Genomic DNA, 14,007 nt, shown 5'->3' on the forward strand with positions numbered 1-14,007 from the left:
CTGAAGGCTAGCTATTTGGGTAGTCAGCGTCTTCATCTGTCTACTTGTGGCTTCATCTGCTCTGGCAGTGTCTACAGCCTGAGACATTGTAAGCTTGTCCTTTCTGATTAGAGATTTTGTACATCAGGGTGTGCAGAACGCAAATGAGCTGATCTACCAGCCTTATCTGCAACCTTGAATTTACATTTGCTGGCGATGTTTCTCAATCGCATTACGATATTATCAACAGGTTCACCTGGTTCCTTCCTCAGGCTCTGAAATTCATAATGGTGGATCTGATGGTTTGACTTTGGCTGAAGATGTGTGCTGAATTTCTCAAAAATTATGTTGGGATTTTTATTGTCATCCTCACTCATTTAACAGCTATTGAAATCCTTTCTCTCCTGGTTACAAAAGGACGTAGATGACCTTTTCCTCTTTATTAGTGCCTTTCAGAAAACTGCTGAAAGACAATTTGCACTTTTGTTTAAACTTTTCAAATGCCTCTACCACCTTGTCGGCCTCCTAATTCAGCATGAGTTGGAACTACGCATTCAATGTTGTGGTAGCGGCCATTTCATTTTTTTCACAGTAAAATTCAGCATTTACATTGCTTATAGGGTTTTCGTTCTGCTCACAAACACCTTGCTGCTGTCATATTATGTCTTGTAGTTCCCAGAGCTCAGAAATAATCACACTTTTTAACACAGATACTGAAGCTTGCATCTCTTATATTTTACACATCTCTACATGTGTGGTGGAATGATACAATGTGCATTTGGTACAGACTGTAGTGCAGTAGTGGTTGATGTGGTATTTTTTTTTAGATTTAGAGATACAGCACTGAAACAGGCCCTTCGGCCCACCGAGTCTGTGCCGACCATTAACCATCCATTTATACTAATCCTACACTAATCCCATATTCCTACCACATCCTCACCTGTCCCTATATTCCCCTACCACCTACCTATACTAGGGGCAATTTATAATGGCCAATTTACCTATCAACCTGCAAGTCTTTTTGGCTGTGGGAGGAAACCGGAGCACCCGGAGGAAACCCACGCAGACACAGGGAGAACTTGCAAACTCCACACAGGCAGTACCCAGAATTGAACCCGGGTCGCTGGAGCTGTGAGGCTGTGGTGCTAACCACTGCGCCACTGTGCCGCCCCTGTGCCAGATATACAAGTATACATACGCATGAACAATATATATCCTAAATCGCATGACGCAATCTCAACTCCAGTATTTAAAGACCAATCCGAAGGTGGAATTTGAAGGAGCTGGGAGCGAGAAGCAAGAGAAGACAAGGTGTGACAATGGATTCAAAATGCTCAAACGCTGTGCCCCAGTTCGATGATAACTCCCTTGATGGACTGCTGAAGGCTGTGAAACTCCATTTTGAAATTTCACGTTTCAGCCTACGTGCACTCTTAACTTCGTACTGTTGAACAGGCGATTAAACAGCATGAAGGACCACCCAACAGTGCTATTTAAAGGGATCACAATCTACTTGCAGGTTAGATGCTGGATTATTTCTTTTGGATGTTGCTGCAATTGTATACATTTTGGGTGCTCTTGCATACTTGTTTAAAGTTTCAATAATCTACAGGGAGTGGTCTGGCTGGTGCTGAAGTAATTTTTTGGTTACTTAAAGACTTTTGAACAAACCAGTTGCTTTCACACATGGATGACTGAGTAGGGCTTCCTCTTGACATTAAGCATTACTGCGAGAATGAGCAGATGTCATGCTTGAAAAGGGAGGAGTAGGGGAAGAAGGGTCTCAGCAGGAGGCCCGATCTACTGAAGGAATTTAGGGAGTGGCTCTGTTGGAGAACAGAGATTTTTTAAATTTGTTCTTGGGATGTGGGCATCACTGGCAAGGCCAGTATTTATTACCCATCCCTAATTGCCCTTGAGAAGGTGGTGATGAGCTGCCTTCTTAAACCACTGCAGTTGTTGTGGTGTCGGCAGTCTCACAGTGCTGTTAGGGAGGGAATTCCAGGATTTTCACCCAGTGACGGTGAAAGATCAGCGATATAGTTCCAAGTCAGGATGATGTGCGACTTGAAGGGGAACTTGGAGTTGGTGGTGTTTCCATGTATCCGATGCCTTTGTCCTTCTAGGCGGTAGCGGTCGAGGGTTTGGAAGGTGCTGTTGAAGGAGACTTGGCGAGTTAACAAAGAACAAAGAACAGTACAGCACAGGAACAGGCCATTCGGCCCTCCAAGCCTGCGCCGATCTTGATGCCTGCCTAAACTAAAACCTTCTGCACTTCCGGGGACCGTATCCCTCTATTCCCATCCTATTCATGTATTTGTCAAGATGCCTCTTAAAAGTTGCTATCGTACCTGCTTCCACCACCTCCCCTGGCAGCAAGTTCCAGGCACTCACCACCCTCTGTGTAAAGAACTTGCCTTGCACATCCCCTCTAAACTTTGCCCCTCTCACCTTAAACCTATGTCCTAGGCCCAATCATCTTCAGCTGCTTTTTCAATGACCTTCCCTCCATCATATGGTCAGAAATGGGGATGTTCACTGATGATTGCACAATGTTCAGCACCATTCATGACTCCTCAGATACTGAAGCAGCCCGTGTCCATATGCAGCAAGACCTGGACAATATCCAGGCTTGAGCTGATAAGTGGCAAGTAACATTCACACCACACAAGTGCCAGGCAATGACCATCTCAAAAAAGAGAGAATCTAACCATTTCCCCTTGACGTTCAATGGCATCACCATCACTGAATTCCCCCACTATCAACATCCTGGGTGTCACCATTGCCCATTGCCTGTCCACCACCTACAAGACACAAGTCAGGAGTGTGATGGAATACTCTCCACTTGCCTGGATGGGTGCAGCTCCAACAACACTCAAGAAGTTCAACACCATCCAGGACAAAGCAGCCCAGTTGATTGGCACCTCATCCAGCACCTTCAACATTCACTCTATCCACCAGAGACACACAGTGTTCAATATCATGTAGAGTCTAGAAAGAGTAGATAGGAAGAAACTATTCCCATTAGTGGAAGGGTCAAGAACCAGAGGACACCGATTTCAAGTAAATGGCAAAATGGTGGGATGAGGAAATTCTTTTTTACGCAACGAGTGGTTAGGATCTGGAATGCACTGCTTGAGAGTGTGGTAGAGGCAGTTTCAGTCATGGCTTCCAAAATGGAATTGGAAAAAGCACCCAGGGAGAAATATATTTGCAGGGCTATGGTGAAAGGGTGGGGAGTGAGTTTAGATGAGTTTCTCCTGCAGACAGATGGATGGGCTCAATGGGCCAAATGACCTTCTTCTGTGCTGTAACCATTCTATGATTCTCCCAATCCCATGAGCCCTAATCTTGTGTAACAAGCTTATCATGCAAATTGTTGGGTTTTCAGCTGGTGAATCACACTTCATAAGTGAACAAGAGCAGATGGTGGTGGCAGGGACAGCTGTGGAGAGTCCGCGTCGGAGGCCACAGACCTCTCCAAGATCTGCTCAGCGGGACACAGATGCTCTACCTTGGGGGCCATCGATGAAAAGTAGAATCATTGAAGAGCAGCATGTTATGTTCCAGAAAGCCTGTTGGTGAAGAATAGTACTGAAGTCAATCTCTACTCACTCCAACATTAATTTAGAGAGTGATACATTACAAGTATACATCCCCTGACTCAACCACGCCACAGTTTCAGTAAGTGTTTCATTATATCTGCTCAAGTGAAACCCTAATTAATGCCTTCCACTTGCATATGATGGATTCTGCCATTGCTTAAACAGATGAGTGTTCAACAACGAGACTGGTTGTTCACCGTCTAGGTTGGTGTCGTCTCATATTTGATGTTGAACCAAATCTTGATTTGCAGATCTGACTGCAGATATTACATATGATATCAATGTTGGAGGGATGGGTGAAGGTACTGGCTTTGGGGCATGTTCGCTTATCCTGCAGTGACCTGACTCTGTTCTCCTCAAATGTTGAGATTGCTTGATGACAAACACTACTCCATTTGGATATGGTTGTTTTTCTAATGTAGTCGGGTCCAACTTCCAGGATCTGAGATTGGCTTGCAGAATGTCTTTGTATCAAACTTTGGGATGTCCTATAGTGTAGGTTCCCATGCTCAGCTGGCTGTAGAATACTGCCTTTGGTATGTGGGAATCTTCCATGTGAACCACATGGCCTACACAGTGAAACTGAGTTCAGATGAGAAAGCTCTTGATACCAGCTATGTAGCACCTTACAAGAACTTCGGTGTTAGGGATTTTGTCCTGCCATTTGATGTTGCAGATAGATCATAAGCTGCAAAGGTGAGTTGCATCTAGTTCCCTATGTGAAGCCAGTTGGCTGCCCATGCCTCACAGCCATTGGGAAGTGTCGTGAAAATCACTGCCTGGTAGACTTTGATCTTTGATTTGAGACAGACTTCCATGTTCTCTCCAAAGCCTGTGGGTGTGCCTGCCAAATGCAGAGCTTGTTTTTGCCACGTGATGGGTGATTTCATCATCCAACACGGTGTTGTTAAAGAGGATACACCCAAGATAGCAGAACTTCTGAACTGAGTTAGGGGTGTATTGTTGATTGACTATGGGGTCTTGTGGTTTGTGGCCATGGGCTGGTTGGTATACGATCTGTTTTTTCCAGACTTATTGTAAGGCCGAAGCGTTCTGAGGCTTGGACTAAGCAGTCAACAAGCAGTTGGATGTCCTCTTGAGTTTGTGCTATGAGACCACAGTCGTTGGCAAACAAGGTTCACTTAGTAGTTCTTCTTTGATCTCTGTGTAAGCCTTGAGCCTTTTGCAGATTGAAGAGGTTGCCTTCTGAATTGAATGGGTACCCCTATGTCAAGATCTTTGAGTGCATGCAAGAGTATGGCCGAAAAGTAGAGGGCAAGCAGACTGGATCCATTACGTAGCCTTGCTTGGTGCCATCGGTGACAGGAGAGGCATCTGATAAGGCATTGTTCTGTATCACACTGGCTATCATGCCATCATGAAATGATCATCTTTTCAGGGCAGCCATATTTGTACAGCATCTTCCACAGGCCTTCATGGTTTACTGTGTCAATAGTTTTGGTCAGCTCAATGAACACCAGGTGGAGATCCTTGTTCTGTTTACAGGACTTTTCTTCAGGTCGACACGCCGCAAAGATCATGTTGTACTTTTCTGGTCCAGTGCAATTCTGGATACACTGAGTCTGTAAAATGAGTGACAATCCTGTTGAGAAGAACCCTTGAAGATTTTTTCCTGCTGTGCAGAGAAGTGAAATACTGTGATGATTGTCACAGATGGGCTTGCTTCCTGTTTGTACATTTGAGTTATGGAAGCATCCTTGTAATCTTGGGACACAATGCCCTGGTTCCAGATTAAGCAGAAGAGACTAGTGAATTTCCTAACTATGTGAAATCTTCCGCACTGGAATACTTCAGGTGGAATGCCATCAGATCCATAGACAGTTGCTTTATGTCCTTTGGCTTGAGATGGATCAAGGGCATGCTCATCCAGAACGCAATGTTGTAGAAGTGATTCAATGGCATCTTTGCCCATTGTGGATTCTTGGTTCAGGAGATTGTTAAAGTGCTCTGCCCAGCAAGGGAGAATTTCTTACCTGTTCATTAGAAGGTGATTTCCATCCACTTAGAGGACAGGTGTCATATCCTTAGTTTTGGGGCCATAGACAGATTGGAGACCTTCATGGAGAGCCTTCAGGTCACGCATATCAGCAGCTTCCTGAAGCTCTGCAGCCTTGTTCTCCTACCATCAGTTCTTCAGCTCTCTTCGTTTGGCCTGAGTGAGTGTTTTTCTTGATGGTATCAGGCTTTTTTTGCTGGTGATTTTTTGTTAAATATGTAGGATCTGTGAGCATTGTGCACGTCATCTAGTAGCTTGGCTATATCTTGGTTGTTTTTGTCGAACCAATCTTGGTGCTTTAGTTTGACAAATCCAAGGATCTCAGATGCCATGTGATGAGTGACATCCCTTAACTTTTTCCAAGAATCTTCAATGTCTATGTTATCTTCTGGGATACCAGTAACTCCACAGCTAATTTTTGTTCCAGCTCGTGTCTCTTGGCCGTGTCTTTTACGATAATTACGTCAAGCTTCCTTTATGGTTTGACTCTGTGTCATAGTGCTTTATGGGTTATCTTCAAGGACATGGTGTTCCTGAGAAGCCAATGGTCTGACCAGCATTCAGCATCTCGAAGGCAGCACGTAGAGCATACATCCTTGAGGTCTGTCTGTCATACAATAAGAGAAACATAGAAAATAGGAGCAGGAGTAGGCCATTCGGCCCTTCAAGCCTGCTCCGCCATTCATTATGATCATGGCTGATCATCCAACTCAGTAACCTGTTCCCGCTTTCGCCCCATATTCTTTGATCCCTTTCATTGCAGCAGCTTTTTCGGGAGTAGAGTGCGAGCGAGTGAGCAGCTGGGAAGGTCAGTTTGAAAGTAAACTTAATTTCCTTTTGTTTTCGGCGGAGGCCAGGGGGCTGCTGGGTAAGTAAAACGCTATATATTTGGGCGGTTTAAAATAACTTTCCTTTCATTGCAGCAGCTTTTTCGGGAGCAGAGTGCGAGCGAGTGAGCAGCTGGGAAGGTCAGTTTGAAAGTAAACTTAATTTCCTTTTGTTTTCGGCGGAGGCCAGGGGGCTTCTGGGTAAGTAAAACGCTATATATTTGGGCGGTTTCTGAACCCGAGACATCACACTTGTAGTGTCTCCCACCCGCCCTCCTCCTCTAACCAAAAAAAAGGACTCGGTGGGGTGTATATAAGGTAAGGCTTTTTCTATTTCTCTGGTTTTATCGTGATTGGTAAAAACTTTTCGTTCCTTTTTCATTTAACTAAGTTAAGCTTAAGATTAAAAATGGCAGGAGATCTCAGACCCGTGTCATGCTCCTCTTGCTCAATGTGGGAGCTCAGGGACATGGCTGATGTCCCTGACTCCTTCACGTGCAGGAAGTGTGCCCAACTGCAGCTCTTGTTAGACCGCATGACGGCTCTCGAGCTGCGGATGGACTCACTTTGGAGCATGCGCGATGCTGAGGAGGTCGTGGATAGCACGTTTAGTGAATTGGTCACACCGCAGATTAGGATTGCTGAGGGAGAAAGGGAATGGGTGACCAAAAGGCAGAGAAAGAGCAGGAAGGCAGTGCAGGAGTCCCCTGCGGTCATCTCCCTCCAAAACAAGTATACCGTTTTGGATACTGTTGAGGGAGATGGCTCACCAGGGGAAGGCAGCAGTAGCCAGGTTCATGGCACCGTGGCTGGCTCTGCTGTTCAGAAGGGCGGGAAAAAGAGTGGAAGGGCTATAGTCGTAGGGGATTCGATTGTAAGGGGAGTAGATAGGCCGTTCTGTGGTCAAAAACGAGGCTCCCGAATGGTATGTTGCCTCCCAGGTGCACGGGTCAGGGATGTCTCAGATCGGCTGCAGAACATTCTAAAGGGGGAGGGTGAACAGCCAGTTGTCGTTGTGCACATAGGCACCAATGATATAGGTAAAAAAACGGGATGAGGTCCTACAAGCAGAGTTTAGGGAGTTAGGAGCCAAGTTAAAAAGTAGGACCTCAGAGGTAGTAATCTCAGGATTGCTACCAGTGCCACGTGATAGTCAGAGTAAAAATGAAAGAATAGTCAGGATGAATGCGTGGCTTGAGAGATGGTGCAGGAAGGAGGGGCTCAGATTTTTGGGACATTGGGACCGGTTCTGGGGGAGGTGGGACTATTACAAATTGGACGGTCTACACCTGGGCCGGACTGGAACCAATGTCCTTGGGGGTGCTTTTGCTAACGCTGTTGGGGAGGGTTTAAACTAATGTGGCAGGGGGATGGGAACCATTTGAGGAGGTCAGTTGACAGTAAGGAGGTAGTAACAAAAGCCTGTAAGGAACTAGATAATGAAGTCAGTGTGACTAAGGGGAAGAGCAGGCAGGGAGCAGATGATGAATGTAAAGGGACTGGTGGTCTGAGGTGCATTTGTTTTAATGCAAGAAGTGTAGTAGGTAAGTCAGATGAACTTAGGGCTTGGATTAGTACCTGGGAGTATGATGTTATTGCGATTACTGAGACTTGGTTAAGGAAGGGCATGATTGGCAACTAAATATCCCAGGATATCGATGCTTCAGGCGGGATAGAGAGGGAGGTAAAAGGGGTGGAGGAGTTGCATTACTGGTCAAAGAGGATATCACAGCTGTGCTGAAGGAGGGCACTATGGAGGACTCGAGCAGTGAGGCAATATGGACAGAACTCAGAAATAGGAAGGGTGCGGTAACAATGTTGGGGCTGTACTACAGGCCTCCCAACAGCGAGCGTGAGATAGAGGTACAAATATGTAAACAGATTATGGAAAGATGTAGGAGCAACAGGGTGGTGGTGATAGGAGATTTTAATTTTCCCAACATTGACTGAGATTCACTTAGTGTTAGAGGTCTAGATGGAGCAGAATTTGTAAGGAGCATCCAGGAGGGTTTTCTAGAGCAGTATGTAAATAGTCCAACTCGGGAAGGGGCCATACTGGACCTGGTGTTGGGGAATGAGCCCGGCCAGGTGTTTGAAGTTTCAGTAGGGGACTACTTTGGGAATAGTGATCACAATTCCGTAAGCTTTAAAATACTCATGGACAAAGACGAGAGTGGTCCTAAAGGAAGAGTGCTAAATTGGGGGAAGGCCAACTATACCAAAATTCAGCAGTAGCTGGGGAATGTAGATTGGGAGCAGCTGTTTGAAGGTAAATCCACATGTGATATGTGGTCGGCTTTTAAAGAGAGGTGCAGGAGAGACATGTTCCTGTGAAAATGAGGGATAGAAATGGCAAGATTAGGGAACCATGGATGACAGGTGAAATTGTGAGACTAGCTAAGAGGAAAAAGGAAGCATACATAAGGTCTAGGCGGCTGATGAAAGACGAAGCTTTGAAAGAATATCGGGAATGTAGGACCAATCTGAAACGAGGAATTAAGAGGGCTAAAAGGGGTCATGAAATATCTTTAGCAAACAGGGTTAAAGAAAATCCCAAAGCCTTTTATTCATATATAAGGAGAAAGAGGGTAACTAGAGAAAGGATTGGCCCACTAAAGGACAAAGGAGGAAAGTTATGCTTGGACTCAGAGAAAATGGGTGAGATTCTAAACGAGTACTTTGCATCGGTATTCACCGAGGAGAGGGACATGACGGATGTTGAGCTTAGGAACAGATGTTTGATTACTCTAGGTCAAGTCGGCATAAGGAGGGAGGAAGTGTTGGGTATTCTAAAGGGCATTAAGGTGGACAAGTCCCCAGGTCCGGATGGGATCTATCCCAGGTTCCTGAGGGAAGTGAGAGAGGAAATAGCTGGGGCCTTAACAGATATCTTTGCAGCATCCTTAAACATGGGTGAGGTCCCGGAGGACTGGAGAATTGCTAATGTTGTCCCCTTGTTTAAGAAGGGTAGCAGGGATAATCCAGGTAATTATAGACCGGTGAGCCTGACGTCAGTGGTAGGGAAGCTGCTGGAGAAGATACTGAGGGATAGGATCTATTCCCATTTGGAAGAAAATGGGCTTATCAGTGATAGGCAACATGGTTTTGTGCAGGGAAGGTCATGTCTTACCAACTTAATAGAATTCTTTGAGGAAGTGACAAAGTTGATTGATGAGGGAAGGGCTGTCGATGTCATATACATGGACTTCAGTAAGGCGTTTGATAAGGTTCCCCATGGCAGGCTGATGGAGAAAGTGAAGGCGCATGGGGTCCAAGGTGTACTCGCTAGATGGATAAAGAACTGGCTGGGCAACAGGAGACAGAGAGTAGCAGTGGAAAGGAGTTTCTCAAAATGGAGATGTGTGACCAGTGGTGTTCCACAGGGATCCGTGCTGGGACCACTGTTGTTTGTGATATACATTAATGATTTGGAGGAAAGTATAGGTGGACTGATTAGCAAGTTTGCAGACGACACTAAGATTGGTGGAGTAGCAGATAGTGAAGGGGACTGTCAGAGAATACAGCAGAATATAGATAGATTGGAGAGTTGGGCAGAGAAATGGCAGATGGAGTTCAATCAGGGCAAATGCGAGGTGATGCATTTTGGAAGATCCAATTCAAGAGTGAACTATACAGTAAATGGAAAAGTCCTGGGGAAAATTGATGTCCAGAGAGATTTGGGTGTTCAGGTCCACTGTTCCCTGAAGGTGGCAACGCAGGTAAATAGAGTGGTCAAGAAGGCATACGGCATGCTTTCCTTCATCGGACGGGGTATTGAGTACAAGAGTTGGCAGGTCATGTTACAGTTGTATAGGACTTTGGTTCGGCCACATTTGGAATACTGCGTGCAGTTCTGGTCGCCACATTACCAAAAGGATGTGGATGCTTTGGAGAGGGTGCAGAGGAGGTTCACCAGGATGTTGCCTGGTATGGAGGGTGCTAGCTATGAAGAGAGGTTGAGTAGATTAGGATTATTTTCATTAGAAAGACGGAGGTTGAGGGGGGACCTGATTGAGGTGTACAAAATCATGAGAGGTATAGATAGGGTGGATAGCAAGAGGCTTTTTCCCAGAGTGGGGGATTCAATTACTAGAGGACACGAGTTCAAAGTGAAAGGGGAAAAGTTTAGGGGGGATATGCGTGGAAAGTTCTTTACGCAGAGGGTGGTGGGTGCCTGGAACGCGTTGCCAGCGGAGGTGGTAGATGCGGGCACGATGGCGTCTTTTAAGATGTATCTAGACAGATACATGAATGGGCAGGAAGAAAAGAGATACAGACCCTTAGAAAATAGGCGACAGGTTTAGATAGAGGATCTGGATCGGCGCAGGCTTGGAGGGCCGAAGGGCCTGTTCCTGTGCTGTAATTTTCTTTGTTCTTTGTTCTTTGTAAACCCAAGAGCTATATCTAACTCCTTCTTGAAAACATACAATGTTTTGGCCTCAACTGCTTTCTGTGGTAGTCATTTCCACAGGTTCACCACTCTCTGGGTGAAGAAATTTCTCCTCATCTCAGTCCGGAATGGTTTACCCCATATCCTTAGACTATGACCCCTGGTTCTGGACTCCCCCACCATCGGGAACAACCTTCCTGAATCTACCTGTCAAGTCCTGGAAGAATTTTATCAGTTTCTATGAGATCCCCACTCACTCTTCTGAGCTCCAGCGAATATAATCCTAACCGACCCAATCTCTCCTCATAAGTCAGTCCCGCCAGCCCAGAAATCAGTCCGGTAAACATTCGCTGCACTCCCGCTATAGCAAGAACATCCTTCCTCAGATAAGGAGACCAAAACTGCACACAATATTCCAGTTGTGGCCTCATCAAGGCCCTGTATAATTGCAGCAAGACATCCCTGCTCCTGTACTCGAATCCTCTCGCTATGAAGGCCAACATACCATTTTCCTTTTTTAACTCCTGTTGTGCCTGCATGCTTACATTCAACGACTGGTGTACAAGAACACCCAGGTCTCGTTGCATATTCCTCTCTCTCAGTTTATAGCCGTTCAAATAATAATCTACCTTCCTGTTTTTGCTACCAAAGTGGATAACCTCACATATATCCACATTATACTGCATCTTCCATACATTTGCCCACTCACTCCATTTGTCCAAATCACCCTGTAGCCTCTCTGCATCCTCCTCACAACTCACCCTCCCACCCAGTGTTGTGTCATCTGCAAATTTGGAGATATCACATTTAGTTCCCTCATCTAAATCATTAATATATATATTGTGAATACCTGGGGTCCTAGCACTGATCCCTGTGGTACCCCACTAGTCACTGCCTGCCATTCAGAAAAAGACCCATTTATCCCTACTCTTTGTTTCCTGTCTGCCAACCAATTTTCTATCTATCGCAATACACTACCCCCAATCCCATGTGCTTTAATTTTACATGCTAATCTCTTGTGTGGGACTTTGTCGAAAGCCTTCTGAAAGTCCAAATAAACCACATTCACTTGCTCCCCCTCATCAACTCTACTAGTTACATCCTCGAAGAATTCTGGTAGATTTATCAAGCATGAGTTCCCTTTTGTAAATCCATGCTGACTCTGTCTGATTCTACCACTGTTCTCCAAGTGCTCTGCTATAATATCTTTTATAATGTACTCCAGAATTTTCCCCACGACCGACGTCAGGCTGACTGGTCGATAATTCCCTGCTTTCTTTCTACCTCCCTTTTTAAATAGTGGGGTTACATTAGCTACCCTCCAATCTGTAGGAACTGTTCCAGAGTCTATAGAATCTTGGTAGATGACCACCAATGCATCCACTATTTCTAGGGCCACTTCCTTAAGTACTCTGTGATGCAAACCATCAGGTCCTGGAGATTTATCCGCCTTCAATCCCATCAATTTCCCCACAACCATTTCTCCACCCACAGTGATTTCCTTCAGTTCTTCTCTCTCACTAAACCCTGTGTTCCCCAACTACCCTAGACCCAACCATCTTCAGCTGCTTCATCAATGACCTTCCTTCAATCGTAAGGTCAGAAGTGGGGATGTTCACTGATGATTGCACAATGTTCAGCACCATTCATGACTCCTCAAACACTGAAGCATTCCGTGAAGAAATGCAGCAACACTTGGACAATATCCAGGCTTGGGCTGATAAGTGGCAAGTAACATTTGCGCCACACAAGTGCCAGGCAATGACCATCTCCAGCAAGAGAGAATCTAACCATCTCCCCTTGACATTCAATGGCATTACCATCGCTGAATGCCCCACTAACAACATCCTCGGGGCTACCATTGACCAGAAACTGAACTGGAGTAGTCATATAAATACTGTGTCTACAAGAGCAGGTCAGAGCCTACGAATCCTGCGGTGAGTAACTCACCTCCTGACTCCCCAAAGCCTGTCCACCATCGACAAGGCACAAGTCAGGAGTGTGATGGAATACTCTCCACTTGCATGGATGGGTGCAGCTCCAACAACACTCAAGAGACTCAACACCATCCAGAACAAAGCTGCCCACTTGATTGGCACACCATCCACAAACATTCACACCCTGCACCACCGACGCACAGTGGCAGCAGTGTGTGCCATCTGCAAGATGCACTGCAGCAACGCACCAAGGCTCCTTAGACAGCACCTTCCAAACCTGCGACCTCGAAGGACAAGAGCAGCAAATACATGGGAACACCACCACCTGCAAGTTCCCCTCCAAGTGACACACCATCCAGACTTGGAACTATATCGCCGTTCCTTCACTGTCGCTGGGTCAAAATCCTCGAACTCCCTTCCTAATAGCACTGTGGGTGTACCTACCTCACATGGACTGCAGCGGTTCAAGAAGGCAGTTCACCACCACCTTCTCAAGGGCAATTAGGGATGGGCAATAAATGCTGGCACAGCCAGTGATGCCCACATCCCATGAATGAATAAAAAAAAAACATTTCTGGTATAATATTTGTTTCCACCTTTGTGAAGACAGAAATAAAGTATGCATTTAGTTGGTCAGCCATTTCTTTGTTCCCGATAATAAATTCCCCTGTTTCTGACTGTAAGGGACCTGCATTTGTCTTCACTAATCTTTTTCTCTTCACAGACCTATAGAAACTTTTACAGTCAGTTTTTATGTTCCCCTTAAGCTTGCTCTCATACTCTGTTTTCCCCTTCTTAATCAATCCCTTGGTCCTCCTTTGCTGAATTCTAAACTGCTCCCAGTCCTCATGTCTGTTGTTTTTTCTGGCGAATTTATATGCCTCTTCCTTGGATCTAATGCTATCTCTGATTTCCATTGTAAGCCATGGTTTGGCTCCCTTTCCCGTTTTACTTTTGCACCAGACAGGAATAAACAATTGTTGCAGTTCATCCATGCGCTCTTTGAATGTTTGCCATTGCCTATCCACCGTCATCCCTTTAAGTAACGTTTCCCAATCCATCATAGCCAACTCGCGCCTCATACCTTTGTAGTTTCCTTTACTAAGATTCATGACCCTAGTCTCGGAATCAACTATGACCATGTCACCTGCCCACGCAATGCCGTCTATTGTTATGAAAGTGACCATAATCCATTTTTATGCCAATGACACATTTCAAGCAGTCACGTAACATCTGTGCAAATTTTTTCAGG

The sequence above is a fragment of the Heterodontus francisci genome, chromosome 1 (assembly GCF_036365525.1).
Source record: "Heterodontus francisci isolate sHetFra1 chromosome 1, sHetFra1.hap1, whole genome shotgun sequence".
NCBI lineage: Eukaryota > Metazoa > Chordata > Chondrichthyes > Heterodontiformes > Heterodontidae > Heterodontus > Heterodontus francisci.